Source organism: Leptopilina boulardi, unplaced genomic scaffold (genome assembly GCF_019393585.1).
Source record: "Leptopilina boulardi isolate dan_hultmark-lab unplaced genomic scaffold, ZJU_Lbou_2.1 LbouV2_354, whole genome shotgun sequence".
Lineage (NCBI taxonomy): Eukaryota > Metazoa > Arthropoda > Insecta > Hymenoptera > Figitidae > Leptopilina > Leptopilina boulardi.
This window is the reverse complement of record NW_026137923.1, coordinates 368,682-383,317: the sequence shown is the minus strand read 5'-3', so window position 1 is coordinate 383,317 and position 14,636 is coordinate 368,682. Positions and strand designations below refer to the sequence as shown.

The 14,636-nt window shown below is 25.8% G+C and overlaps 1 protein-coding gene across 3 annotated transcripts in view; it reads left to right on the top strand.

The window, feature by feature from the left end:
- LOC127286437 (small conductance calcium-activated potassium channel protein) overlaps positions 1-14,636 on the top strand; it is a 253,614-nt gene that overhangs the window by 114,837 nt on the left and 124,141 nt on the right. The window lies entirely within an intron of this gene.

The following is a 14,636-nucleotide window of genomic DNA, read 5'->3' as shown; positions in this document are numbered from 1 at the left end:
AATAACAATAAAAATATATTTTGTTGACAGGAGAAAATATTAGTCTCAGTGTAGCGGTTATTCAATCATTTACAAAAATTGTTAATTAATTAACAACATTACACAATGAACAAATTTCATTCAAAAATGTAAATTAGTATTTAAAAATTAAAAGAGTTTAATGTAAACAAATTTTGAAAAACACTTTTTATTATACTTTAATAAACTAATTATCTAGTTAAATAAATTTAAAAGATATTTTTGAAATAAAAAATTTTCTTTTTAGAAAGCAAATTATTGTTAATTTTAATTTTAATTGCAATTATTAGTTAATTATTTTATTTCAATTATTGACATACATATTGAATATATTTCTTATAATGATAACACAGTGTTACAAAAAATTTAAAAATTAAATTACTTTGAATCGGACCTACCCTAACTTGTTCGTCTTGAAAAACTGAAAAAAATGGCGTATATTAAATCTCTCAAACACCCAAAAAATTTCATTTTAGAGCAAAAAAACCGTTTTTTTTGCAGTTTTTGTATAAACTAGCTTGTAACTTTAACATTTTTGGTCAAAATTTAATATATTTTTTTCATTTTAAAGCTGAAGAAAAAAGTTTTTTAACCCTAACAAGTGTTTTTTGTTATAATTAAAAATAAGTCCAAAAAATTTTTAAAAAAATGATCAAAAATTGTAAATTTTTAAGTTATCTTTCAACTTAAACACTAATTTACTGTCACAATTTCATTTAGAATAATTTTTTTCTGTTCATGCTTTTATGCAGTATTTAATTCTGCGTCGAATGAGATTTTTTTGAACAGGATTCGTTAAAAATTAGCTGAGTTATTGCAGTTTTTATTTTCATAGTCACACTATTAGGTTTAATCTAGAATTAAATTCTCTTATTTTCTGCTTTTAATTATTACAGGTGTAATTTTGATTTACTTTCAACAACTTTTCACGTTATGTGACCTTTTCGTTTAAAAGTTTTCATTAAAAAAAATATACAAAAATCAATTCCCGTAAAATATTAAAGTTTTCATTTAAGTATATATTTAAATTTAAATTCCTTAATTCTAGACTTTTATAAAAAATTTTAAAATCAATCTTACAAATAAAAAATAAAGACCAAAGTTAAAAGAAATTACTTTTAATTTTAAGTTTTCTCTCACAACAAAAGGATATCCTCAGGATATCCTCAGGATATCCTAAACTAATGTAGGATATCCTGGAAACGTCCATAGGATATCCTGAGGTAATCCTCAGAACATCCAAACCGCCGTTACGTAGGATATTTTTGGGATATCCTGGGGATATACTGAAAAGACATACTTTTCTCCCGCTACACAGGAAAGAAATGGTGTACTTTCGGTGCGTGTATTAGAACGAAAATTTTTCATTCGGTCAGTCCCATAAAAAACGAATTTAAAGTGTCGAAAATCGCATTTTTGGCTTAAATATATGAGGAGCCGGATCGTGTAACTCGATTTGCGCTCGGGCCGGTTGCTCTGGAGCCAGTCAAGACGGTCAGAAAAGATAAAAAAAAAAATTCGGAATTTTCAATTTTGAAAATTACTGCCATATAGAGAATGAAAATGCGCATCTTTTTCGTTAATGAAATTTTTTTGTACGATTATTATTTTTAATAATAATGGGAAAAAACTGCAAATTTTTTATTTTCGAATTTAATTAATTTTCTAAACATAAATCGTCACTGCTCGTACAAATCTTAGTGAAATTAATTGAAAATTGGTATACTTACGTATTTGGGTCTTCCGAAGACGATAAAATGATAAAAACATTTTAAAAAATTTATTGAAAAATTATTTGTTAATGTAAACAGAGACCTGTCGGTAAATACGTTTTCTCAACTTCAACGAGAAAAAGTATGCGGGAAACTTTCGAGTTAACAATACTTCCAGTGAGACATTTGTTTATTATTATATAAAGAAGTTTTTTGGAAATTTTCGTGCCGTTTCATCAACAACTTTAGAAGATATAAACATTTTCTGAAAATGGAATTTGCGCGTCAGCACCATCGCCACAGCAGACTTCCCACGGAGACCTACAATAAGTGAAAACTGACTCATTTCAGGTGCAATCAGTCAATAAAAATATTTAAAATGGAACGCCACTTGTTACACTATTATTGTTGTGCATCAAAACAAACGAAAATCAAAACAAACGAAGGTCAAAACAGATTAACCTACATTACAATAATTTAGTAAAAAGAATTAAAAAAACTTGCAAAAATTGAAAAAAGTTTATAGTAAAATGATAAATAATTAATCAAGAAAAATTATTTATAAATAACAAAATATTTCTTAAAATGTAGTACAAAAAATACGAATCAGTTTTCACCTATTGTAGGTCTCCGCGCGAAGTCTGCTGTGGCGATGGTGCTGACGCGCAAATTCCATTTTCATAAGATGTTTATATCTTCTAAAGTTGTTGATGAAACGGCACGAAAATTTCCAAAAAACTTCTTTATATAATAATAAACAAATGTCTCACTGGAAGTATTGTTAACTCGAAAGTTCCCCGCATACTTTTTCTCGTTGAAGTTGAGAAAACGTATTTACCGACAGGTCTCTGTTTACATTAACAAATAATTTTTCAATAAATTTTTTAAAATGTTTTTATCATTTTATCGTCTTCGGAAGACCCAAATACGTAAGTATACCAATTTTCAATTAATTTCACTAAGATTTGTACGAGCAGTGACGATTTATGTTTAGAAAATTAATTAAATTCGAAAATAAAAAATTTGCAGTTTTTTCCCATTATTATTAAAAATAATAATCGTACAAAAAAATTTCATTAACGAAAAAGATGCGCATTTTCATTCTCTATATGGCAGTAATTTTCAAAATTGAAAATTCCGAATTTTATTTTTTATCTTTTCTGACCGTCTTGACTGGCTTCAGAGCGACCGGCCCGAGCGCAAATCGAGTTACACGATCCGGCTCCTCATATGCTCTAATTATAAACTTCAAGGCCCAGATTTGAAAGATGATTGACAATCACGAGAAACCTATTTGTATCAAAAAATCGCTATCTCAAATAGTCATAATTTGAATCATAATGATATCCTAGGGAGATCTTAACGATATTTCTAGAATATTTTAACGATATACCAAGTTTATCCCAAGAATATCCCCACACGATATCACTAGGATATCTCTGGAATATACTCAGGATATGCCAGAATATCCTCAGTATATCCCGAAAATATCCCAAAAATATCCTACGTAACGGCGGTGTGGATGTTCTGAGGATATCCTCAGGATATCCGTTTGTTGTGAGAGAAAACTTAAAATTAAAAGTAATTTCTTTTAACTTTGGTCTTTAATTTTTATTTGTAAGATTGATTTAAAATTTTTTTATAATAGTCTAGAATTAAGGAATTTAAATTTAAATATAATATAAATGAAAACTTTAATATTTTACGGGAATTGATTTTTGTATATTTTTTTTAATGAAAACTTTTGAAAGAAAAGTTCACATAACGGAAAAGTTGTTGAAAGTAAATCAAAATTACACCTGTAATAATTAAAAGCAGAAAATAAGAGAATTTAATTCTAGATTAAACCTAATAGTGTGACTATGAAAATAAAAACTGCAATAACTCAGCTAATTTTTAACGAATCCTGTTCAAATAATCTCATTCGACGCAGAATTAAATACTGCATAAAAGCATGAACAGAAAAAAATTATTCTAAATGAAATTGTGACAGTAAATTAGTGTTTAAGTTGAAAGATAACTTAAAAATTTACAATTTTTGATCATTTTTTTAAAAATTTTTTGGACTTATTTTTAATTATAACAAAAAACACTTGTTAGAGTTAAAAAAAACTTTTTTCTTCAGCTTTAAAATGAAAAAAAAAATATTAAATTTTGACCAAAAATGTTAAAGTTACAAGCTAGTTTATACAAAAACTACAAAAATATGGTTTTTTTGCTCTAAAATTAAATTTTTGGGGTGTTTGAGAGATTTAATATACACCATTTTTTTCAGTTTTTCAAGACGAACAAGTTAGGGTAGGTCCGATTCAATGTAATTTTTCACTGTAACACTGAAATTATAAATGATTTTGTACAAATTCTTTGGATTATTATCATTTAAATAGTTTTATAATAATTTTTAATTATTTCATATTTTAAAATTCAAAAATTGTTATTTTCTGTTTCATCTTTATATGATCAAAATTTTAACACAAGCGCCTGGAGCCTTTAGAGAAACTTTTTATAATTCCCCTTCGAAACATTATTTGCATCAACAGGGAATTAAATTTAACTTGCAACACGTGGGTAATTTAATTTTGAATATCGAATGCAATAACCTGCTCTTCATTAACAACTTGGTCACATTAAAACATTTCCACAAATTGTATTTTTAATCATAAACCTTTATTAAAACCTTTATAACCTTTTGTCACAGTCGCACACTGATTATAATTTCAAATGGAATATGTATATTTTCATTTAAATGATACTTTATATAAAAAAAAAACTTTAGTCCATTGAATAAAATTTTCTTTTTTAAAGTTTTTTCTTCGTAAAATTTGCCCTGACTTTTATACATTTAATTAATTCTTAGACCAAGAAGAAATTGAATATATTAAAAATTTAATTTATTTACTTTTTTGTTTTTATTTTTTTTTTTTCAAATTTAAATTTTTTTCACACTTTATAACTAAACGTTTTTTATTTATTCATACACGTAATATTTTTTCATGAAGAACGTGAGAATTCATAATGTTTTAGAATATTCATCAGTTCCTAGTATTTATACAATCTGAGACAATTTTCAACTATATTCCAAATTTGCAAGTGTTTTTTTTTTTTTTTTTTTTGCTTTTAAATAAAATTAAAAAAAAGTTTCGAAATAAAAACAAAAAATAATTGCGCATTTAAATAGTAAAAAATTTGAGAAAAAATTAAGAAATATAAACAATTTGAAATTATTTGGTAATTTTTTTAAGAAATAAAAATTTCCCACATTTCTTAATTAAATATAAGATAATTGAATCAATTAAAAATAAATTAATAATTTTTTTTAAGATAATTGGTATTTCTATATAGATCTAATTTTTTGTAAACAATTTAAAAAATATTTTTATAAGCTTCCTTTCAATCAATACGTTTGAGAATGCAGATTTAAATACAAAAAATCAATCCTCCCATGTGAAACGTTCAGAGCACAACATTCGGTTTTTTTGACAATTTTCACAACATTTGGTCGCACCGAGTAGATGCACCGAGTTTACAATATTTTATAGGTTTTCTCCACAATCTGAGTCCCAAAGCACAAACTGTTGACACATTTTTGCTTATCACTCCTCAAAATACACCGCCTTTTGTCGTACCAACCCCCCCCCCCCCGCCCAAAAAAAAATGGAAAAAACGTTACCAACTGAGTCCCAGGGTTTCTGAGCTAATCATTTTAGGTCGCAGAAATTAATTTTTAAAAATCGTTTATTTAAATTAAGTTTGCCTCGTTTTTGAAATTTTTCCTTTTTTTTTTCTTTCACTGTATAAAAATGTTTTATTTCGACAGCAAAACATTTTTGGCTTCATTTTCTAAGATTTCAGTTTTCAGTTGACCGAAAAAAAAGTATTCTAAAATTTAGAATATATACTTGGCATCTATTTTAAAATATTTTATACTTAAATTCAGTATGTAATATTCTCTTAAAATTAGAATATATACTAAGTACGAAGAATATATTTTAATTTTAAGAATATTATATACTGAATTTAAGTATAAAATATTTTAAAATAAATGTTTAAATTTCAGAATTTTTTTTTCGGTGTTACTTTCACGGAGAAAAAGGAATTGTAAAATCTAATAACTGAATTGTTAATATAGAACTAACAAATCAGATTTGTCTTGAAAACAAATTTTTTGTTTTCCTAAAAAATTTACTGTTATCACAACAATTTCGAATTTTTAGACGAACAAAAAAATTGTTGCAATAACAAACTAGATTTTTAAAATCTATATTAACAATCCGATTGTTATAGTGTAACAATTCTTTTTATCCATATTGTTGATTATATATGTTTGAATTTTTAATCAAAATTTAGTTAAAAGAACAAAATAATTCACAGTAAACTTGGTATGTATCTTTTTCTATTGCAACGTTTTGATGCACATAAGTTATATCAAAAAGAGATCGTTTTGTGTATCATTTTTAGAAATGATACACGAAACGGTCTCATTTTTTGATGCAAAAAATTTAATCAATTTATATCAACCATGGCCGAATTGAATCGACTCAAAATTAAACGAATTTTTTTCAGATATTTTAGTAATAGTACAATTGCGGAGACCATTTCACTATTTAATTTGAAAATGAAAATAACAGAAAATCAAAGACAATGTGCAATTCGATAATTAAAAAGTGACAGCTTATAAACATAACCTAAAATGCATGAGAAAAAATTTGTCGATAAAATCAATATAGCCGAGCTTTTTAGAAGGTAGATGGCAGTTTTGCTTTTTATAAAAACAATTTAGAAAAAATGTAAAGAAAGAAAATAGATGAGTGCTGCCATCTACCTTCTAAAAAGCTCGGCTATATTGATTTTATCGACAAATTTTTTCTCATGCATTTTAGGTTATGTTTATAAGCTGTCACTTTTTAATTATCGAATTGCACATTGTCTTTGATTTTCTGTTATTTTCATTGTCAAATTAAATAGTGAAATGGTCTCCGCAATTGTACTATTACCAAAATATCTGAAAAAAATTCGTTTAATTTTGAGTCGATTCAATTCGGCCATGATTGATATAAATTGATTAAATTTTTTGCATCAAAAAATGAGACCGTTTCGTATATCATTTCTAAAAATGATACACAAAACAATCTCTTTTTGAAATAACTTATGTGCATCAAAACGTTGTAAAGATTTGATGCAATTTTTGGTCTCAATTTTATACTTTTAGGAATTAATACAGAATTTTTTTTTTTTTTATTATACCAAATAAAAATTTAATTGTGTCAACCAAACATTTTTGCTAGTCCAAGAAAGAAATTTCTGTTGAATTGAACAAATTTTTTGGTTAACCCAACCAAATTTTTGTTGATTGGACTATAGTGATTATTTTTCTCAGTGATAAATTCCTCATATTTTAAATAATGTCGAAAGAAAATATTTTCCACATGTGATTAATATGAGAAAGTATAATATTTTTTTTATTTCACCGACCTACACTGATTTGCTTTTCAGCCCTCGGTTATTGAAAAATGTTATATATTCGTAGTGTATTATTATTATTGGTTTGTAAATGTAACTAGTAAGTGTAACATTATTGTTTTTAATTGTATAACATGTGCATGAAGCATGTGTAAAATTCTTCGTTAAGTCAAAAGAATGTGCAACGGCACGTTCAGAATGCGATTATTGGAAAATGCAATGGAGCTTGTAGCGTAATAAACCCAAAGTGATAATTTGTGTAATTATTTCAGCCATGATAGACACTCGTACAAATTGAATGCAATCAAAACCCCTGTATTCACACAAGTACCATTAATTTCAATAAGTTGATTATCAATATTTACTGCACAATCGAAAGCAAACTTTAATCTGCATTTTACATTAACAGAAAAAGAAAAAAATTTATATTTATCTCACCCTCTCTCTGCTTGAATCCGCGATTAACAAATTTCACCTCAAACAAATATTTGTTTTCTGGTTGAAATGTGTATTATGAATTAGTTTTTATTTTCAGTTTGCAACTTAACTTTTCGCTCATTTATTATAATTTATTATTATAACTATAATAAATAATATTATAATAAATTAATAATAAATTTTTTAACAAATTAATTAACTAATCCATTAACAACACAGGAAAAACAAAGTGTTATTTTAACACTGGAATTGGTGTTAAAATAACACGCAACAAATTTTACGCTAATTGTGAGTTAAATATTATGGGTTTTAACATTGGAGTAAATTACCCGCCACAAAAATAACACCAACCTTTTTCTTTGAATATTATTGTTAATGAATTTGTTTATTAATTAGTTAATAAATTAGTTAACGAATTTGTTAACTAAATTGTTAATTAATTTTTTTATTAATTAATTAATTAGTGTATGCTAAATAGTTAATAATTTTATTTATACATAATTTGTTAACGATTTTGTTAACTAATTTATAATTGAATTTATTTACTCGTTTTTTTTTTTAAATATGGACATACGAATTTTTTAATAAATTTGTTTACTATTTAAAAAAAAAACTACGTTAATATGATACTTAATTTATTAACTAATTAACTAATTTGTCAATTAATTTTTTAATTAATTAATAAATAAATTTGACTAATTATTTAAGAAATTATTAATTAATTTATAAATATATACTTGAAGTAAAATTTTTAAAAAAATTTTAATCAAGAGAACATTAAATTCGAAAATAATAAAAATGAAGAAATACGGAATGTAATTGTTTCGAAGTGAATTTGCAAGTCAAATATCTTTGCAATGCAAGGAATGAAGTATACAGTAATTTTGGATAATCGTCCCCAAACTGTAGAGGAGAGATTATCACCTGTTGACTAGCATAATAACTAGAGCCAATGCCAAATTTTCAGAATCTGTTCCCACAGATGCTGATAATTAAACATAAAACGGTTCCTCTTGATCTGAATATAAGTTTTATAAAATTTTTTTTTTCTTTCATAAAAGCGTATTCTATTACGATTTCAGCACCATGAAGCTATGAAAAATATAAAAAAATTTGGATAATAAACCTAATTTCTCTTCATGTAAAGAAAAGTCATTTATATTCATCTCATACCGAAAGAATTTTAACCTGACAATAAAATTAAATGTTTACAGTGAAGCAATATTATTTAACCCCTTCACTGTGAGCGACCCAACGTTGGGTCGTGAACATATTATCACAAAATAAATAAAATTTATTGTATTCATTGTAAATAAATTCTCCCATACAATTTTGAGGACACTATAGGTATCACTGACATTAATTATTGCAATAATTAAGTAAATATTAATTAATTATTGTTAATATAACAAGAAAAAGTTTCATAAAAATTGGTCGACAAATATTAATTGAACATTTTGGGACCATTATATGATATTTTGCTCTCACACCGAAGGGGTTAAATTAATTATTAAATTAATCGATACACTGTTGTATTATATAAATACAATGAATAATACAATAAATAAATACAATAATTAATTAAAAAATGCATTTATTTATTTAAAATTAAAATAAATAACTACATTATATTTTTAAAAAATGATTAAAATTATTTAGACTAATTACACAGGTATATATGGTTTTTATATTTTCGATATCGGAATGGTTTCCAATGTATTTTTTGTCCGCAACGAATTTTCGGCTAAGTTTCTAGGTTTAAAATATGCCTTCATGGCAAAAGTAGATAAGAAGATTACGATGCAGAGGAGAAATACCTCAGTATCAAGCCATTACTAAATTTTGGTGAATTCAGATTCAGGGTAAACGATCGAGAAAATAAAAAAATTTTTATTGTCAGCCACATTAAATTCACTATTCCAAAATTTAAAAAAAAGAAGTGTCAGAATCTTATTCAGCAACCTAAACAGCCCAAAATAGCAATTTTTTTACAAAAACCAAACAATTTTTCGAAAATTTTCAGCCATATTAGATCCGCCATTTTGAATTTTGAAAAACTAACATCAAATTCGTAATCAGCGACCCCAAAAACCCCCTAGCAACAAGTTTCAAGAAAATCCAAACAAATTTTTCAAAAATCCACCATTTTAGGTCCGCCATATTAGATCCGCCATTTTGAATTTTGAAAAACTAACATCAAATTCGTAATCAGCGACCCCAAAAACCCCCTAGTAACAAGTTTCAAGGAAATCCAAACAAATTTTTCAAAAATCCACCATTTCAGGTCCGCCAAATTGGATCCGCCATATTGAATTTATAAAATTTGACATCAAATTCGTAATCAGCGACCCGAAAAACCCCCTAGTAACAAGTTTCAAGGAAATCCAAGCAAATTTTTCAAAAAATCCACCATTTTATGTCCGCCATATTGGATCCGCCATTTTTAAATTTGTGTATTTATTAAATTTTCATGTAATTAGTGCCACTGAATCAAAATCCACAGTTAGAATAAGCAAACATTCACTTTCAGTTGATAAAAGAAATTAATTTCCCATATATGTTAATTTCTCAAACTACACCCCCCCACCAGGCCTGTAAAAATGAAACAAGAACCAAACTCGAGGTCGGACTAGGATTTTCTCTTTAGATACATCTTAAGGAAGAGAACCTACCATGTGGCGGTCTTCGCACTCGAAATTTTTTTTTTTTTGTGTGCCGGTGTTATTATTAGTCAAAAAATAAAGTGAAAAATCAAATTTGATTAATTAGTTAATAGAAATTTACTGAAATTTTAACTATAAATGATTAATTTTTTCTTATTAAATACATAAATAAAATTATTTAAAATATTCGTTTTGAACTAAAAACAGTTATTATGATATTATTATTATTATTATTATGGGTTTCAAACTGTTATATTCGAAAATTAATCAATATATAAATATTAATCATTTTTCCATTGAAATTTGAAGTATATAATGTAGAAGAACAAATAGAATTTTAATGTATTCATATTATACCTAAATTTAAAATAAACTAAAAAGTTATTTAGACAATTAAAAATAAAAAATTGCAGGAGAAAATTATATTTTTCTCTACTTGAATTTTTTGTTTTCACTTGGTCTGATCAAAAACGAATGTTTCTACTGAAAAAATTTCGTATATCTACTATATTCTAGAAGAAAAAACAATAATTAAATAGCACTTTTATTCATTTCCTCCTAGAAAAAATTCCAAAAGCTCAACCTAATAATTTACCAGCAAAAATTGAAATCTGCCACCTTTTCACCCTCACTGAATACATAAATACATGAAAAAAGAATCCTTTCGCGGAAAAGTTAATATTACGATTTATGACTTTTGGTTTTTGAATACATATAAGGTATTCCACTCCAAATCAGACACTAGTTTGCATTTTCATATCCGTTTTTTAAAAAAAAAAACTTTTTTTCATTTAATACTAATTGAGTCTAGATTTCATGGTTTTTTTCATTTTTTTTTTAGTAAGATAGAAATTTTTCAAAATTTTATAAATTTACGAGGGGAAAATAACTTGTGAATTAAGGTGTACACTTGTGTTGAATTATCCTAAATTATTTGAAATATTATGAAATTATCATGAATTACCTTGAACTACTTTGAATTACTTTGAATTATCTCGAATTACTATGAATTATCTTGAAGTATCCCAGATGGAAAAGTTCCCGGTAGGGACTACCGGTAGTCACTACCGGTAGTCATTATCGCTCCCGCTACCGGAATATTCACTACCGGTAATTTTTTCGTTACTACCGGTAGTCACTCAGTAATTTTTCCGGGACTACCGGTAGTCATTACCGGTAATTTTTCCGGGAATTACAATCAAAATTTATTACCAAATAACAAATTTTAATTGTAACTCTCGAAAAATTACCAGTAATGACTACCGGTAGTCCCGGAAAAATTACCGGTAGTGGCTACCGGTAGTACCGGAAAAATTACCGGTAGTGACTACCGGTAGTTTCGGAAAAATTACCGGTAGTGACTACCGGTAGTTTCGGAAAAATTACCGGTAATGACTACCGGTAGTACCGGAAAAATTACCGGTAGTGACTACCGGTAGTTTCGGAAAAATTACCGGTAGTGGCTACCGGTAGTCCCGGAAAAATTACCGGTAGTTACTACCGTGAACTTTTCCACCTGGGACATGAATTATTATCCTGAATTATCTGAAGTATCGTGAATTATCATGAATTATTTTTAAGAATGAAGTAGGTGTACACCAAATTTTTTAGTTGACTCCCCCTCGGAATTTTAATGATTTTTCATTTTTGAGAAAATGAAAAATATTAAAAAATTTGTCATTCTTAAAAATAAAAAATCATAATTTTTTAAGTTTTTTTTTTTCAAAAAAAAATTGTTCAAATTGTATGGTTCAATTTCAATTTTTAAATTGAAAAAAATATAGTAAATTATTTTTCTAGAAATTTTTTGCACCGAATTTTTGAAAAATTCACGTAAAAACACAGAATTTTTTAACAAAAAAACTTAAAAATTGATGCATTTTTAAGAAACTTATGAGCATTCAAAAATTGAAAATCATTAAAATTCAGAAATTTTAAAAAATTCATATCTCGTAAATGGCTTACTAAAAATGTTTGAAAAAAATCACGAAAGCTATAGTCTTAATAATTAGTACTAAAAGAAAAAAAGTTTCAAAAACATCGAAAATGTAAACGCAAAAAAAGTAGGAAAAAGTTTTCGAAAACATATAGGTCAAAAATTTTTCACTCTTTCAGAACAATAATTATAATTCTTCAAAAAAACCAATATTCACATTTTTGCTGTTAGTACATTTCAGGAATTTTGCTCTATAACACTTTTATATATTAAGTATTATATATATATTTTATTTTATTTTTTTTTTGTAAAGAAAAAAAATGGAAGCCGAGGATTAAATTCTTTCGCGTGAAATCCAACATTTTGTGCGAATCGCTTCTCTTTCGTATTCTGTTTCAATTTCAGAGATTCTAAAATATTTGCGCATGTACGAATAGACGATTGCAATGTTTCACTTCACATGGTCGAGTTTTCCCGAAACAATTTATGCGCGAGAGACGTGTACCAAAAAAAAAGAAAGAAAGAATGGAAAAAAATGGAAAATAAGTAAAATTTCTTGCATCGAAACGTTTATAGGGATGAATTTTCTTCAAAAGACATTTCCAACAAAGACGGGAAAAATTCAATAAAGTTCAACTGACAAAGACATGCACTTCATTGCTTTATCAATTCCAAACGTACAAAACTTAGACCAATTTCCATTCGTGACGACTTTCTGCAAAGTCGCGCATTATATATATCACGTACAGCAAAAGGAAATCCAAACCCTCACATATCTATATATCCTTTTCAATAAAATAGAAAAAAGTGTGAACATTTTTTTTTTGTTATCAGTTGCGTGGGAAATTACGTTGAACATTCAAAGGGTGGTGAAAAAATTTTTTTATAGCCGATAAACTTTATACTCGGACTTGACATTTTTTTTTAAATTTTATTATAAAGACTTTATTCCTTTCTTAGCGGAATTTTTTATGTCACGTGAATTGATAAAAAAAAATGCATTGATAAAAAATCGTAAAATCAGTAAATCATTGAATCCAAATTAGCTTGAAATAATTTTCTTTTTTTTTTGACAATTTTTGCTTATATATTGAAAAAATTATTTTATTCATTAAATTTTTACATTCTAATTTTTGAATTTTTTTTTTAAATTGAACTACACAATTAATAAATATGTTAAGTTATTTTTATATATTAAATTGTTGATGAATTTTATTTATTATATGTTACGATATTACTGTTCCAATTGCATAAGAACACTTTTTTTTATTTATTTATTTATTTGTTTTTTTTTTTTTTAAATAATTTACCATAAACCGAGACTATATATTGTATGTTACATTTTTGAAAACAAGAGACAATATTAAACCCTGGGGTGTTTTTCAATTTCTTGAGAATTAATCACCTCGCTATAAATATATCAACTTTTCTCTTATATAGTAACTTTGCGAAGTCTTTCTATTTCTTTCGAAACACTTCCTCGAGATCATCTCATGAAATATGTCAGATGTTCACCCATCCGAATGTATACGAAGACAAGTAACTTTCAAAAGTTAAAAAAAAAAACTTTTGTTGCTTGAGCTTATATATTTCTATTTTATTCATGGCTTTTAATAGTTAAATGAATTATTATTGCGCTTTCTTATAAACCGAAAAAGATTTATTTCAATTATTTAGAATTTATATAACGAAAACTTTATTCAAAAAATTTTTAATTAACTTTAAAAAAAAACTATACGCATTAATTATTGTAGTCATAAAAAATTTTTTTGTTTTTTTTTAAATTTTTTTATTATTATATTATTATTATTATTATTATTATTATTATTATTATTATTATTATTATTATTAAAAAGAATTACTATTTAGGTGAATTTTATGCTAGTCGCCTGATGGAATTCCAAAAAGTTGAATAACTATTTTGTCAAATTATTAAAAGTTGGAACTAACAAAATATCGAACTTCTAAAAGTTTAAATTAGATAAAAATTAAATATTTAGACATTCGAATTATCAAAAAATTGAATTGTTAAATGATCAAATTACCAAAAGATCGAACTTTTAGAAATTCGAATTATTAAAAGTTCGAATTATCAGAAAATTGAATTTTCAAAAGTTCAAATTATCAAAAAATAGAATTGTTATAAATTTGTATGTATAACAAATCGAATTTTCAAATTACAAAAAGATCTACTTTCTAAAAGTTCGAATTTTTATTTGATCGATTTTCCAAATGTTCGAATTATCAAAACATTGGAACTTTTTACTTATCTCAACTTACATTCTATGGTTTATATATAGTCATAAAAGATTCTATTTGTGCGCAATATTTAAAAATTCTGCATTAATTTTGAAATTCATTCAAAATTTCTGAATTTTGAGCTCAAATAGAATTCATTGTGTCTATATA